The sequence below is a fragment of the Gymnodraco acuticeps genome, unplaced genomic scaffold (genome assembly GCF_902827175.1).
Source record: "Gymnodraco acuticeps unplaced genomic scaffold, fGymAcu1.1, whole genome shotgun sequence".
Lineage (NCBI taxonomy): Eukaryota > Metazoa > Chordata > Actinopteri > Perciformes > Bathydraconidae > Gymnodraco > Gymnodraco acuticeps.
Genome location: NW_022991168.1, coordinates 649,821 through 667,815, shown reverse-complemented (window position 1 = coordinate 667,815; position 17,995 = coordinate 649,821). Strand labels below are relative to the sequence as shown.

General features: G+C 39.4%; 1 protein-coding gene across 1 annotated transcript in view; it reads left to right on the top strand.

The window, feature by feature from the left end:
• si:cabz01090165.1 (uncharacterized protein LOC100333421 homolog) overlaps window positions 1-13,580 on the top strand; it is a 493,854-nt gene extending 480,274 nt beyond the window's left edge. Inside the window, exon 13 of the transcript XR_004571211.1 lies at window positions 12,468-13,580. The gene's annotated coding sequence lies outside the window, so the exon portion shown is untranslated. The remainder of the gene's footprint in view (window positions 1-12,467) is intronic.
• Window positions 13,581-17,995: the final 4,415 nt, after the last annotated feature.

Below are 17,995 nucleotides of genomic sequence, written 5' to 3'. Positions count from 1 at the left end.
TAACAGATTACTGCACCGAAACTCACTCATAAAACCTTATTATTTATCCTTTCTGCACATCCAAACCATCGATTCGCATCGTGAGATGACACAGAATCGATGGGTAGCCTACATACATTATCACTCCATGATTGGAACTCGCGACTTTATCAACAGAAACAGACATCAAAACATGTGGCACTAGATAGCTAAAAACACTAATATGGCTTACCTGTGTCGTAGTCTGGTCAAAAGTGGTCTTCAATAGCATTAAAACGATAAAAACGCTGCTGAAGTTAATCCATAGGTTAATCCAATGTGTCTGTGTCCCTTTGAAATGATCTCTGATAATCCATAAGCAATAAACCTGCTTTTCCGTTTGCAGATGTCAGAGCGAGAGATAGGTTCACTCTGATGCAAACCTGCATGCTCAAAGCCCCCACCTTTTTTTTTACCGTGTGTGGGAAAATTCCCCTTAGATTCCATTGGCTCTAGCGGTTATAAAGATATTTCATTCGTCAAAATCGACCAAGGGGGGCCAGAGATATGGAAAATCCACCCAAATGGCCCAAGAAGTGGTTTTATTTTGCTAAATCTCTTTAAAAAGGTCAAATGTAACTTGTTTTGCATCAATCTTGATACAGGGTGCTTATTATATGTTGTACTTTGGATTCCTAAAGCTTTTAGTCTACTAACCCATCATCCAAAGGTAGTTTTCACTATAAGTACAAAATAATGTTTGGACGGACACTATAATTTACAGTTTTTTACTATGTTCAATCTGAATTTTCTTTAAAATAAAAAACACATCAATATTGATTCTGGCATCCAACTCACAGGTTTATCATTACTTTGAGACCTGAAAAACAGGCTATGGGCTTAACAGGTTAAAAAAATGCTTTAATGAACAGTCAGTAACCTGGCACACACACTGTTTGTAAAAATAAATTCTATTTAATAAGCATTGGTTACAACTTTTTTTATAGGCAAGAGGACAATCATACAAATCCATAGAGTAAACATATTGACTGCTTAACAGACACATATATCATTTAATGATAACTACTGCATGTTCAAGGGTTTTATTCTCAGTCACAGGTGTGAATAAGAACTTAAGAAAATGCACAACTTCCTATTTGCACACTCATCACTGTTTCATTTTTAACTGCAATTTGAAAGTGAATTAAGTTGCAGCGTGTATTGTCAGTTGTCCTATTCTTAACCTTCATTATTTGTATGCTGCTGTGTGGCGAACCGTGGCCCTGGGGAGAAATGATTGTCAACCATCAGAGTCAGTAGATCCCAGTCCCTAACCCTTGCCTAACCCCCGTAACAAGTGTCCTTAGGCAAGACACTGAACCCACAATTTCCCCGTAGCCATGGCCAACAGTGTAGAGGTATTTTTAAGTGGCTTTGGTTAAAAGCAAAAGCTAAATAGAATTAAATGGCTTCAAAACATTATTTTCAAATTAATGATGCAAAAAAATCTACCAAAAAAACTAAATCTAAATTCGTGTTTGTGCATGTCTTACACACATTTTTTGATCATCAGTATTTACAAAATGTTTGTTAAAATCTTCACTTCTTGATAAGCACATTCTGTCTACCTTGACTTATTATGCTGTGTGATATGATAATAGCATTACATAACATTGCTGAACTGGTGTGGGTGTCCCCCACTCTCGGTAGTCATTTGTTGGTTTGAATTACTAGATTTGTCTTGATGCCTTCCTTATCCTTTCATATCTTCATTTTCATGGGTGCATAGTGGTCTGTTTTACTTAGATTATCTCTTTATCTTGTAATATTTCACTACTAATTACAAACTGTGATAAATACCCAATCATGAGGAATCTGTTAAAGCTTTAGAGGATTTCCCCCCCCCAACCCAATTTATGAGCTTTTCTTTTTTTATTTCTGTGAATTCTGTGTAGTTCAATAAGTGTGATGCTGTCAGGGGGAGAAGCTCTTTTCACGGTTTAACTTTTAGGCAGAATAAGTCCTGTGTGCCTGTGATCACATGTCCTGTATGATCTGGCACATACAAGCATTTTTGTTTATTTTGATAATCTATAAAGATTTTACAACAAACCTTTTTGGCAGCGTTGGTCATAATAATTTAGAAATATTGTAATTTAAGTAAATGTTTGCCTAAACTGGTATAACAACTTCCCATGCATCTCAGAAATGCTTCTGCATTTGTAGAACAGCCGGTAGGACTCCCTCTTTCTGAAACGACCTGTGGTGGCCAAGGCTTCCTCTCACTCTTTTGGAAGTACCTACGTATTATTGGCCAAAGTGTCATGTCACAGGCTAGACTGAACACAGCCAAGAGAAGGTGATAGAGTCAAGTTTTGTTTCTGAACAAGAAACAACAATATGCTAAATACAACACATATGCTAAAGATTTTTATGGAATGTATTCTGAAATATATCTTAGGGACCTGTGAGGTTCACCGGCTGGATTGTTCAGTGTAAAAATCAATGACGAGGCGATGATAGAGTGCAAACCAAGTTAAAGTTTATTTACAAAAGGTAACATCAGGCAGACAAGATGTTAACGATGTAGCAAGATTCATTGATAGATAAATAGAGGGATAGAAGGATAGACCGATAGACAAATATAATAAAATAAACATTAAAAGCTAATTTAAATATATTTGAATAATTGAATACCTGCAAGTATCTTTCAATCTTATACATATTCACAGTAGGAAAGTTATATATTCAGTAGAGTATCTAACAATACACAATATAAACATTTACAGAATATATTATAATACTCTTTCATAGACTAATCTACTACAAGGACAGAAACATATAAGCACAGTTTACTGTATACATAAAAACAATTGTGCAGAGTAGTTTTTTATATAATGAGGTGGTATAAGTACAAAATGTACAGTATGTGCAAATTGTTCATGGTTGTGAGGAGGGAGAAACTGAACAAACTATGGAGCTGTGAGCTCTCTGCAGCCAGGGGGGAGCTGGTTATGGCAGGAATGTTTTCCTGTATCTGTCCTTGTGACATTCTTGATCAGTTAATTAATTCTGCTGATGTCACCCGCTCTGACCCTGTTTATATAAACAAAGCAAAGTGGAAACAACTGTTTCTCAAATTAAAACCTTCTAACAGAGTTCCCGCGGGGTCTTAAAAAGTCTTACATTTGATCATCTGTATTTAAGGCCTTAAAAAGGTCTTAAATATGATCAAAAAAATAAGACAGGTCTTATATATGATTTAGAAGTTCTTAAAAATGTGTTGCGATCGCGTCTAAATGTGTTTTGGGGGAAATGTCCGTACTGCACAGTAACCAGTACGGTAATAGCTTCTCAGTTCCCCCCAACAATTTGTATTGAATTAAATCAAAATGGAACCAGTAATCACTAACTTTGTTTCCTACGGCCCCTCATCGGAGAACACCCAGCTAGTAACCTAGCAACCAAGATAGCGGCAGTCAGAAACTGAAGGTATCTTCTAATCTATTTACAAACAAATATGGGGAAGTGTAAGTTCAACCATATTTGGTTGGAAAACATCACATGTAGTGCTTGGTTGAAACCAGTTGAGGGGAACGTGTTTGAAGCCCACTGCACCTTTTGCTAATGTAGCGTTAGCTAGTGCAGCAGCGGCTAGATCCCCTCCTGGGTTTTAGGCGGCAGAAGTGACATAATCTGCCACCCAGGACAAGAGACGAGCATATTAAATGTATTATTTTCGGTTGTGTATTTGTGTTTCCAGGTATAACATTTAAGTTATAATAACAATCATAATTTGTGGATTAATTTCATTATGGTATTTGAGTTTGTTTCAGATTAACTTTTGTATTTGATTTGACAAAAATCACTAAAAGATCAGTATTTATATATTGAGGGAGAAACTTCTGTGTAGCAATGCAGTGGGAGTCACCGATTCAGGAAGGAGACACGGGGAGAGCTGGAGCTTTGATGTCAAACACTGATGGTTTATTTAGGAGCTTCGGCCGGAGAATTCACATCACAAGTCAAAGAGTAAGAGGTTCTGACTTCACGGTAGAGTTGCCACGTCAATTCTGAAGAACTCTACCCCAGACCCATGTGTTTAGCTAGTTCAGAGAGAATAATCAACATTTTGCATAACAAGATAGAATCATAACACCTCTATCAGCTGACGCCGACAGGCAGGAACAGGGAGACAGAACACTGAGAGCACAGCAGCCAAGGTTACAGGTGCGTGTGCTCAGTCAGGACAGTATGAACAGATAAACTGGGTCAAAGTTATGGGCTTTGGAAAATATTTCCCCAACATATATATCCTAAATGTTCTTTGGGTTTTATCCAAAAATGCAACACAAATTAGAACTGTAAGTTATTATTTAATAATAAAACCATTATTATTGAAATTTAAGTATATTTCACACATTTTAATGTTGTTATAGAGCAGGGGTGCCGGTCGATCGCGGGGAGATTCCCAGTCGATCGCGAGATGTGTCTAAAAATAGAACAACAATATTCAGTTTTATCGTTAATGTCCTATAACATAATCTTCCTGTGCCAGAATAATGCACTTGAACGCATCAAAGCTTTGTGATTGGCCGGCGTGACCCCATGTGTCGGGGCGTGGCAGGTGGGCAGTGGGCACTAGTTCGCACACACACAAGACCGCAATGGCAGAAGCAAAAAATCCCAAAATATATAATTTTCACTCCGAGTGGGAGGATGATTATTTTTGTATCTATTCCAATTCAAAGTCCATCTGTATCATCTGCAATGCGAGCGTGGCTTTATCGAAGAAGGGTAATTTAGGAGCGGCATTTCAAAACAGTGCACAAACACTACGAGACGGAATTCCCTCCTAATTCTGCCCTACGCTCCAAAAGGGGAGGGACCTGAAAGGACAGCTAAATGCACAGCAGTCCATTTCCACCAGGCCCAACAACAAGAGCAAGGCTGCTACCATAGCATCTTATCGTGTCAGTCACGTTCTTGCGAAACACATGAAGTCTTTCAAAGACGGCGAAGTTGTGAAAGAAGCATTCCTGGAGGCTGCCGACGCGCTTTATTCATTATAATTATTGTACAAAATGGTATAAGAATGCAAATTTAAATTGATTATAGTCTATTATCAATTCAGGTTAAGAAACTAGTGTTGCTTGCATCCTATTTTAAAAGGCATTCATTTTTATACTCTACTAAAATGCAACAAAAAAAGGGTTTGATTCTATTAATTTTGTCTTTTTTATTGCACTTTGGCAGCAGATTCCTGTGTAGCTTCAGATCTGAGTTGTCTTATTAGTAAGCCTAATTTATACTTTTGTAGCAACACTATTTTTATATAATGGCAAATAAATGGTTCAGACAGAGTCTTTTCTTTTTCTCTGTGTCATATGTGGCAGCACTGTTCAATGTTTCTTGAAAGCATTATCCACTGTAGTGACGTGTGAATAAACTCCAACTCTGTATCAACAACACTGTTGTGTAACTTCAGTTAGATACTTGTATGTGTGTAGATTAGAAAGAGGTAAGATAAAGGATCTGCAGTATTTTATGAAGTATTAATCGTACAAAGGTCAGTTTTATACAAGTAGAAGTGTGTATTTACCTGGTAGTAGGCTGTCAGTAATGGCTACGCCTCTCTATTTGGACTGGTAGATCTCGGCAGACTGGCAACTTTAAAAGTAGCTCTCGGTTCAAATAAGGTTGGGCACCCCTGTTATAGAGTATGATCTCATTATTCGTTAATGAACTTCATATTTGTGACAAGACGTGCCTGAGCAGAATTATCCTCTATTTAAGGTAAACGTTAAACTTTTAATACAAAAGTTGCCGACTTCTCATCCACGATTACGTCACTTCCGCCGCCTAAAACCCAGGAGGTATACGATCTAGCACCACACACACACACACACACACACACACACACACACACACACACACACACACACACACACCCACCAACACGTTCTCACTCCCATCCCGTCACATATTGACGGACGGTCAGGGCCCCTCCCCGTCGCTATATGACGTACAGGGTACCCCTTGCCCGTTAGGCTTCGACAGGCAGGGCGTCCCATAGACCTTCATTGCGGACAGCGGACCCCTTGACCGTCAGGCTTCTACGGGCAGGGCGTCCCATAGACCTTCATAGACCACGTGATCAACAACAATGGCCGACCTTCGTGTTATTCTCGGTGGAAAAGGCCTATTTTAAGGTTCATTTGGCCAATAAAATGCGTTTTGATGTCATTTTATGCGATTAATATGAGTTGTTATTTCTGATTATTTGTGCAGTACATGTACATGATGTTTAGTTTGCTAGTTATGACGAAGATTACTTCATGAATGTGTACACATTCATGGTTGCTAAGGTGGTTGCTATGGACACTGCAACAGCTCCCAGACCACGTGATCAACAACAATGGCCGACCTTCGTGTTATTCTCGGTGGAATAGGCCTATTTTAAGGTTCATTTGGCCATTAAAATGCGTTTTGATGTCATTTTATGCGAGTAATGAGTTTTTATTTCTGATTATTTGTGCAGTACATGTACATGATGTTTAGTTTGCTAGTTATGACGAAGATTACTTCATGAATGTGTACACATTCATGGTTGCTGACGTTTTTTTGGTGGAAATGTGTTTTTTCACAGCAAAGTCACCCTCTGTACTTGGACTTATTGGGAGAATCTAAAGGCAAGAACATCCCAAATATTCATTTAGGTCTTTATTTTAGACCTTTAGTGTTGCCGTCTGTGAGGAAAATAAATGGGACTCAGAGCCTCGTATTTTTAAAATCTTTTTTTCCTTCTAATTTGTTATTCTTTTCAAAATAGCACACTGTTATTTACTCACCAATAACACACAATTATCCTTGCTTTTATTTATTGGTTTAATTCCATAATCTCTGGCTTTTTTGGCGTTCGCCAGGAACTGAATTTCAAAATAAAAATAACCGGAAACAGACGTAGGCATTTCGAGCGATTACCCAAGATCCTCAGCTACGCTGATTTGATGTTTTAGCCGCAATGCATGCTGGGATTTGGTGTTTATATTATATGAAATCCGGAAAACATTTTAAAATAATAAAATAATACTTAATTCCGAGTGCTTTTGCTTTTCTCTTTGAAAATCATCACATAACGGCATTGTAATACACGGTTCGGCTGCGTTGTATATTACAGATCTGCCGTAGTTCTTTATTTATAGAGCCCTGATGAGAAGACCTTTGGAAAAACTGAAGAAATGCCGCCGAAACTAAATACTTGACGTGGATCATAAATATTTCAACAATTAAACAACATCTTCAATTTCTCTTCACACAATACGTCTCCTTGCAGTATCAACACTAATTCGGCTGACTTTTACATTTGATATAATTCATAGATAGGTTATATTTACACCATAACGGTGCACAGCTGATATAAAAGGACTTGTAGTTTTTAAAGATATTACTGATTTGTAATCTCTGCTTGTCTAGCTGACATCTCTCAGTGGATGTCTGCTCATCACCTCAAGCTCAACCTTGACAAGACTGAGCTGCTCTTCCTTCCGGGAAAAGATTGTCCCACTCTTGACCTAACAATCAACATCGGCACCTCAGTTGTTTCCCCGACTCAGACTGCAAGGAATCTGGGTGTGACCCTAGATAACAACCTGTCCTTCACTGCAAACATCGCAGCTACAACCCGTTGCTGCAGATACACGCTTTACAACATCAGGAAGATACGTCCCCAGCTGACACAGAAAGCGACTCAGGTTCTGGTCCAGGCTCTCGTCATCTCACGCCTAGACTACTGCAACTCCCTCCTGGCTGGTCTACCTGCATGTGCCATCCGACCTCTGCAGCTCATCCAGAATGCAGCGGCTCGTCTGGTCTTCAACCTTCCTAAATTTTCCCACACCACTCCGCTCCTCCGCTCCCTTCACTGGCTTCCGGTAACTGCTAGAATCCACTTCAAAACACTGGTACTTGCGTACCATGCTGCGAATGGATCTGGCCCTTCGTACATCCAGGACATGGTTAAACCGTACACCCCAGCGCGTGCACTACGCTCTGCATCAGCCAAACGACTCGCTGCACCCTCGCTGCGAGGGGGACCCAAGTTCCCATCGGCGAAAACACGTGGGTTTGCTGTCCTGGCTCCAGGATGGTGGAATGAGCTCCCCATTGACATCAGGACGGCAGATAGCTTGCACATCTTCCGGCGCAAACTGAAAACTCATCTCTTTCGACTCCACTTCGAGCGATAGAACTATTAACAAAGCACTTATATACTAATAAAGGACTGGCTTATCTAAAGCCAGTTGAGTAGCACTTGAAATGTTTGGCTCTATGAAACCTAATGTACTTATATGATTCTGTTTTCTTCAAGTTTGTATTTTGTTGGTCGAACGCACTTATTGTAAGTCGCTTTGGATAAAAGCGTCAGCTAAATGCAATGTAATGTAATGTAATTTGAATTGGATTTCATTTTGAATGTAAGAATGTAAATACTGAGTCTGAAATAGTATAGCAATATGCTGTAAAATTATGTGAAAGCATGAATAAAACTACACATCTTCAGATGTTGTACATACAAGTGTCCAACACTAATAATACAAAGTTATTATGGCTGTGTGTACCTTGTGTGCACCGCCTAGTGGTTAAAGCACGTTATTGAATTATTGTTTTGATGTGTTTTATTTGTTTAAAAAAATATTAAGAGTACATACTTTCATAGGGGGAAAAGTATAAATATAGAATATAAAAAATCAAGAAGATACTATAAGTGATCTCTACAATAAAACAGTTTAGTGCAGAATGTACAAAGATATTAATAGGAGGAGGTGCAAAACAGAAAAACGAATTAACCTTTATTTAAACATTAAATAACAGGTTAAGGTATTCTTTTAAATAAGAAAAAAACTTTGGGGGTATCTATCTACAGATAAATATTAAGCCTGACAAAGTACTTAACGTCTAATATATTGCTTTCCTGCAATGTTAACTATGTTGAAGCACTTATTTGAACTGATATTATACATATGGATTATACTCTTATGTAGAGAGATAGAATAAGAAATGTGCAGAATATGACAGTTTAATGGTGGAGGGACACACATATTGATAGATGTCTTGTAATAAACTGTTGATTGCATAACTACACCGTAGTTGTGTATATGATATCATATGTCAATAAACCTTTGAAAATCTTGAAAGGGATGTGCAAAATAGCCATAATATACAGTCTTTAATTAACTATTAGTAGAGAATAACGAGTAATGAATATACTTTATTACTCGTTTCCATTCATGTCAATTGCAGATACATGTTTAGTCTTCTCAAGCACCAACTATCAAATATCTCTCCTGATTGTTGGCACTTGACAATCACCTTACCTGAATTTTACTCAGGTGTAACTAAAGTCTGATTTAAGGGTTGTTTATATTTCACATCCTTAATCAGAATCTGCAAAGTAACTAAAATAAGTGTAGTGGAGTAAAAATACCAGGTTAACCTCTGAATTGTAGTTTTACAAAGTATCAATGAGCTGTCATGTGGGTATATATTAATGCTATATATTAATGCTGCGCATTATGGACAGCGATTTTCACCCATTTATTAATTATATGTTTTACATTTGATAACACCAATGTGTTTAATACTGGCAACTTCTAATTGTGGGGAAAACGTTCACTAGAGACGTCCCATAGAACATTTTGCGAAACACAATAGTGTAGTGTATAGTTCTGGGATAGTCTGGCGTGGTTTCGTTCCATTTCAAACAGCTGTTTGACGCTCGGCGTAACCTTGGCGCACTGCCACTCCAACATCCAATCCCAGACCTTGAAGATTAATCACGGGGACTGTAGTCCTAAACGATAGCTGGGGATTATGGGTAGTGTAGTGTCTTCGGCCATCCTAAACTCAAAAATGTTGACAATCGCAATGATGCTCGAAATGTCCCTTATAGGCCTACGTCTGTTTCCGGTTATTTTTATTTTGAAATTCAGTTCCTGGCGAACGCCAAAAAAGCCAGAGATTATGGAATTAAACCAATAAATAAAAGCAAGGATAATTGTGTGTTATTGGTGAGTAAATAACAGTGTGTTATTTTGAGAAGAATAACAAATTAGAAGGAAAAAAAGATTTTAAAAATACGAGGCTCTGAGCCCCGTTTATTTTCCTCACAGACGGCAACACTAAAGGTCTAAAATAAAGACCTAAATGAATATTTGGGATGTTCTTGCCTTTAAATTCTTCCAATAAGTCCAAGTACAGAGGGTGACTTTGCTGTGAAAAAACACATTTCCACCAAAAAAACGTTAGCAACCATGAATGTGTACACATTCATGAAGTAATTTTCGTCATAACTAGCAAACTAAACATCATGTCCATGTACTGCACAAATAATCAGAAATAAAAACTCATTACTCGCATAAAATGACATCAAAACGCATTTTAACGGCCAAATGAACCTTAAAATAGGCCTTTTCCACCGAGAATAACACGAAGGTCGGCCATTGTTGTTGATCACGTGGTCTGGGAGCTGTTGCAGCGTCCATAGCAACCACCTTAGCAACCATGAATGTGTACACATTCATGAAGTAATCTTCGTCATAACTAGCAAACTAAACATCATGTACATGTACTGCACAAATAATCAGAAATAACAACTCATATTAATCGCATAAAATGACATCAAAACGCATTTTATTGGCCAAATGAACCTTAAAATAGGCCTTTTCCACCGAGAATAACACGAAGGTCGGCCATTGTTGTTGATCACGTGGTCTATGAAGGTCTATGGGACGCCCTGCCCGTAGAAGCCTGACGGTCAAGGGGTCCGCTGTCCGCAATGAAGGTCTATGGGACGCCCTGCCCGTAGAAGCCTGACGGGCAAGGGGTACCCTGTACGTCATATAGCGACGGGGAGGGGCCCTGACCGTCCGTCAATATGTGACAGGATGGGAGTGAGAACGTGTTGCACACACACACACACACACACACACACACACACACACACACACACACACACACACACACACACACACACACACACACACACACACACACACACACACACACACGCTATCAGAGTTCTGTGTACTGTTATGCTGTTATGTTCAGTCATCGTTCTTATGTTGAACATGAATACATTTCATGTACGTATTTCTTCTTTCATAGCAATTTTCCTTCATACTTTCTTGCTGTGGAATAGGTCTGAAATTCTATTCAAAGTGGTCTTAAGAAAGTCTTACATTTGAGTTGGTGAAACCTGTAGGAACCCTGTTCTAATATACTACTGTTGTGATTGACCTGGCTTCACATGAGGCTTGGCAAACAATCTCTCTCTAAATTACGTATATTTCAACATTTCTCCAGTCTGTGGGTCTACAATGCAAGCTAGCCGCTACTGAGTCACATTAGCCTGCGAACATACTAATGGTGACTTAACTGACAAGCATGACTGTTCAACAGGAAGCTATACTAAATAAACAGTAAGTCATCATGAAATGAAAAAGGTACAGCTTTAGATTGAAGTTCAAGTAGTACACAGGAGTTTGTGGGTGTAAGTGGGGTTGTTTCCATATACAATTACAGGGAGAATGTGGATTTTAAAACCTGATATCTCGTGGAGCAGTCAAGAGTCATCAATACTGAAATAGAACTTTATACAGTAGATCCCTGCAGATATTGTTTCAATCTAATAATCATGGAACGTGAAGAATAGAAGTTCCACAAAATGCTAGCATGAAAAGCTATTTCACTAGCTGAGATTAACAAAGATTACAATTTTACAAACCATATCAGTTTATGATGATGTAACAGTATTCAAGGTGCAGTAGTTTAAACAAAATGCTTCTCAATCACCTCATGCTTACACGTTACAGGGACTGCCTGAAATCAGAAAGATCCTTTTACTTGCAGTACAGTTTTTTATTTAGTTTGCTCTGGTGTGAGCTGCGGAGAGAGTTATCTGATGTAGAGAGGGCTGCCTTTCCTCAAATGTGATCAGACTAGATGGCACTCGACTTGCAATGCTAAAAGCGCAAAAATATAGAAAATAGTTCCTACAAGGAACGACTATCAAAAAGTGGATGAAATATAACCAGATCCTGATTTTTAGAATGAGCTGGGATTAGTTTTTCAAATGTATTTGAGAGAAGGCAGAAAACTCTAGCACAGATATCTTCAACACTCTAATAATAACACTGCAATAATATTGAAAAATAGTACTTCAGGTTAAAGGAATAATATATGTTTTAGAATTTTGGGCTGAACCCTGAAATTCATCAGGCATTATAATTATAATATACAATGATACTGATAAAGCCATTCCTGCATTATGAGTACTTGAATTTAGATTTTTCTGATCAACTTCCATTTTTGCTGAGTAGAGATTTGAAATGCAGGTATTTCCCTTGGAGTAGTGAGTCTTTAAAGACTAAATGCAACTGTTATTACAGTTATGAATAAAATCAATCACTCAATGTGACCTCTTTATCTCTCATTCTTGTCTCCCTAAGGTGCCCCAGTGGACTGCATGGTCACATCCTTCTAATAAGCCCCGATAATCAGGTATTCGAGCAAGAGACACACATCCAACTTCTAATGTCACCTTGTACCAGAAACCGATTGGATGTGATGGGAAAAGCCAGAGGAGGGTAAATTGCCTTCGTCTTGAAATGCAAAAGTGTCTACACACTGCTGGACCTTTACGGAAACACGTCAGGCTTTTGGCTATAAAGTCTGCATAATAATAGATGCTTTGCAGTTTGAAACCTTAAATCAGAGTGAACACGTTCTGGCCCTTCATCTCTTATGAAGAAGGAATTAAATGACAAAAAGGATGTTACATTCAGCCCCTGCATTTGTCAGGTAGACTCTAAATGCACCTATGAAAATGCACTGAAAGGATTACTGGATTACAGAAAACCCCTTTTATGACATTTTTCCAGGATCTTCAAAACATTTTGTGGCAACTCTCCTCTCTTTCCCAAGCATAAAGTCATATGCTAAAGGAATGCTAGAGTATGATGAAAGCATTATTAAGATTTTGGGACAATATGCAGATGTGCAAAAAACACACTTCTCTCATCTCTTAGCAGAGATTATTCATGATGCTCCTTGGATTGAATACACAGGCACATGTCTTGTATCAAGGACTCAATAATAACAAACTGTCAAAAATAAATGGTGAATCTGTGGCACTTTAATGGTCTCTCTCTCTCCTACAGCTCAGACGTTTAATGATGAATTACATGTTTGTGTTTAGACACTGGAAATCACTTGTACCTTTACAGCACTGGTAAACTGAACCATAAATGTTCTTAATAATAAAAAAGATCGTAATTAAATGGAAAGTGGTTCTAAAAGATGGCCAGCAGAACTTCCGCTGTCCCATCACCCCTCTACCTTCCGCTCCCCTTTGCCGTATAACAATGTCTGTGTTTGTATGTGACATACATCTTACAATATTTGATGATTTGATATCCATGATTTACTTACAATATAATGAAACTAATTACCATAATAAGGAGGAAAAACACAGCAACATATGAAATGGGGATTTTATGCTTTCATAAATACTCTTATGTGGATTTATAATTAAATAAAAAGGTATTTTTCTTGGAAAAAGATTGATGTGTTTATTTAAACTCAAGGGGTAATCATGATGCTAGGACAGTCTACTTCGATAGAAGCAAATCAATCCAGTATTGCAACTTTTTTAGACGGACAGATTCTTTGATGAAATAGTGAGAAATATATCTAATGGTGTGAGGCTGACAAGTGAGCAGCCCGACCAAGTAAGGAGACAGAGGCAGAACGTCTTGATACAACCCGGTGTGGGTATTTATTCATCTTTGGTACATGGTTGACCACATCAAATCCCCCAATGACTGTCTCCCACACTATTCTCTCCCAAATGAGCCCAACATGCCACCCTTTATAGCCCCACCCATTGGACCGTACTATCCAAAAGGGGTGGCATGTGCAGAGATGGTCCGCTCAGATAAGGACCGTAGTTATTCACAATAAACATTTAGTGGAGAATGACAAACATCCTTTACTTACATTATATTTAATTACTGTATGAAAAGAAAACCCGTTATAAACTAACAAGCCAAATGTACATGATAACAAATCACCCCTGCCTCCAACCTGCTCCTTTAACCCCATCCGGAACGATAAAAAGGATCCGCTGTATCCCCGGGGACCCTTTACGATGACGGACCTTGGGACCGGAGACGGGAGAGCAGGCGGAGGTGAGTGTTATGTAGTGATGGCAAAATGAAGCTTTGAATGAAGCGTCGAACCACTTGTACAATTGTGTCGGAAATAGGTTCATTTCTCGAAGCTTCAGTTACAGCGACCTCTCCTGGTGAAGTGCAAGGCTGCAGTGGGTTTAACGTATCTTTGCCTTGAAAAATATTCGATGCACACACACACAAAGACTGAATATCATGTTCTATTTGCAATTAAAGATTGATAATTGTGTGTATTGGGTTATTGAGAAGAGACTAGAGAGTGCTAGACATGTTTTTGGGCAGAGAGGGCCTTTTATCAGTTATTAAAGTTGAAAAGCAATGATTAAAATACGTCCATTACGGGATTTGAACCAGCTGCGCGGAGGACATCGCTGCGCGGAGGACATCACCGCATTCGGGCTGCCGGCTCTATCCACTGGACTATCTATTCCTTGAAATATTTAACTGTTTTCATATTACTGATAAAGTCTTTTTGTTCACAACTTCTCCACATTTCGAAGTGTTTCCCGAGCCAGAACGACCTATCTTACTTCCTGGCTTGCTCTATAATGATATCAAATGCAATAACAACAACAACTCAACAGCAACAACGCAAACTACGACAACAACCCACACATTGTGCATTGTTTAGAGCGGTCATAAAGTGTTGAAGCACTCAAGTTTGAAACTGTTTTAACCTGTCACCTGTCAGAATCGAGACGAGGCAGTGCATTGAATCGCGTGAATGGACCGTGAACCAGTCAAGTGATTCATTCAGGAAATGAAGCAGTTGCTGTTCGGACGTCACATGTCACGTGATTTGAAGCAGTTGCTGCTTCGGACGTCATATGTCACGTGATTTGAAGCAAGCTTCGAAGCACTGAAATAGGAAGTCCAGGGTTGAAGCTCCGTTCGAAGCTTCAGTGTCAAACTGCCATCACTAGTGTTATGATGTTGACTGTTATAGGAGTAACTTGTACCATTAATGCATCTTATATCATGACTTTTACACACTAAACATATCCTTTGCACCTAATCTCAACCGCTGTCAATCTACACAAACCAACACTTTTGGCGCTCTCGCTATAACTCCCCTTTCTTTCCAGGTGGAGCCGAGAGCGCGACCAGCGTCTGCCAGACGACATCACAATTTAATACGGTTGAATCACTTAATACACACTACATCAATAAATAGTATAAAATGTGCAAATAGGCAATGTTTAACTGTACTGTGCAAATCCCGCTAATAAAGTGCAAACTGTTCACTAAAGTGCTGAGTGACATTTGTCCTGTGCAAACCCACATGTGCACGATTACCCGACCCGAAGCCGTCAGTCCATAGTGACGAAGTTACCTTCGTCACAAATGGTTTATTTCTAAAATTGTTCAAATGTTAGTCAGCAATACACACTGTATTTTGGCATTTTTTCTCCTGTGTTTTAAGCAAACTATTAACTCCTCCTTGAGAGTACTAATCTGTGATGTGGATCTGGGACCTCATAAACGATTGTCTGCAGTACGTAATGTATAAGTATACTTTTGAGGTACTTGTACTTTACTTGAGTATTTAAATGTGTTGCTACTTTGTACTTCTACTCCACTTCAAGTCAGAGATAAATAGTGTACCTTTACTCCACAATTTAATACCTTTAGTTACTTCGCAGATTTGGATTAACGATGTGAAATAAAGTGTACAGGGTGAAAATAAATGGTGCCTACTCAGTTCCCTGGGGCCCTATCAGAAACGTCTCTATCGGACTTCCGGTAGCATGCATTAGAGCTCTCGTAATACTTCAAGTTTATCACGTAACCTTTTATGTTTTGCCTCTGAGTTTTTTTACTTCCGATAGACACTGAGACGCTTACAGAAACAAAACGACCAAATGCCGCCTAAAAAGTCAGAGGAGAAGAAGAAAGCTGACGAACAGCGGGGACATGTATCAGCTAACGTTAGCGTGGCTAACATCAAAGCGCCGCAAGCTAGTCCGAGCAGCAGCCTTGACACCCAGCCTCCGCTCTGGTTTTTGAGGGAGATGGAAAAAATGACTGAGATGATATAGAACACTTTTGCTGCCCGCCTTAACCAAATAGATACAGTGGGGTAAAAAAGTATTTAGTCAGCCACAAGTTCTCCCACTTAAAAGATGAGAGGCCTGTAATTTTCATCCTAGGTACACCTCAACTATGAGAGACAGAATGGGGGGAAAGAATCCAGGAAATCACATTGTAGGATTTTAAATGAATTAATTGGTAAATTCCTCGGTAAAATAAGTATTTGGTCACCGACAAACTCCACTATGGCCAAGACCAAAGAGCTGTCACAGGACACCAGAAACAAAATTGTAGACCTGCACCAGGCTGGGAAGACTGAATCTGCAATAGGTAAGCAGCTTGGTGTGAATAAATCAACTGTGGGAGCAATTATTAGAAAATGGAAGACATACAAGACCACTGATAATCTCCCCAGATCTGGGGCTCCACGCAAGATCTCACCCCGTGGGATCAAAATGATCACAAGAACGGTGAGCAAACATCCCAGAACCACACGGGGGGACCTAGTCAATGACCTGCAGAGAGCTGGGACCAAAGTAACAAAGGCTACCATCAGTAACACACTACCCGCCAGGGACTCAAATCCTGCAGTGCCAGACGTGTCCCCCTGCTTAAGCCAGTACATGTCCAGGCCCGTCTGAAGTTTGCTAGAGAGCATTTAGATGATCCAGAAGAGGATTGGTTAAATTGGGCCGGGGCTGTCCAGGGCTCAGCCCCGGCACATAGGACGATGCTCTGACGTCATCACCCTCGCACATTTATCATGTGTTTACAAAAAACTATACATATGTTAAAACGTTTCTCGTTCTTAACATAGACTATATTTATGGTCGATATGTGTTGACTTTACTTTAAAATAGCAGATCTCTGTGACCGGATATAGTTTTTCGGGTTAGTGAACGTGTGTCTCTGCTCCGTTCAGGAGCTGCAGCACCGCCCGGACTCTCTGCTCCTCCGTGCAGAGAGTCTGTAGCGGAGCCGCAGATCCACCCGACCCGTCCTGTAACACGGAGCCCGTTCCCTAAACCATGCTAAATGCTGGCTTTGGTCATAATTAAATAGTTTACAGTGAGATTTACTCACATACTTTGGGCCATACTCATGCAGCCCTACAAATGAACTGAGATTTCCACACAAATAATCTTTAGCAAGTGTGCAGAGCAATATTGGTTTAAAATAGCAATTTGAAGGTTGGATATTTGTAAAAAATATGTTGTGTATACATTAATAAATTAAGATGTAGCCTAAATCAATTTATTTGTATTGTGTGCATTTTATACAGATAATGGAGCAGTTACTTTAGGGCCTCTTATACACTAAAGCCCTTAAAGTCAAATAATGATAATTCTCCGCTACAGGGATACCGTCCGCATACTGGAGGCTGCGCGGAAGAAAAGAGAGCTTGCTTACGTACGGCAACTCCAAAATAATGTTGTTTCCCGACCTATCTCCCACACAGCATAAGAAATGGATGGCCTTCAACGTGCTAAAGAGACGACTCCGCCAGGCAGACGTGAGACACGGGATGTTTTATCCTGCGACCCTGAAAGTGGATACCTGCAGCGCGGCGACATAGGCGTTCGATTCGGTTGATGCGGCAGAGTCAGTACAGTCTGATAGGGAGTTTGTCAAGCTGAGACGAGGACATTGTATTCTTTGAAACAACCTGCACTGAACCAGGACTGGACTGGTAATACCACTTTTCACGAACACTGAGGGGTCCGATTTCAGGTTCTCTTCAGTGGGTATGTGTA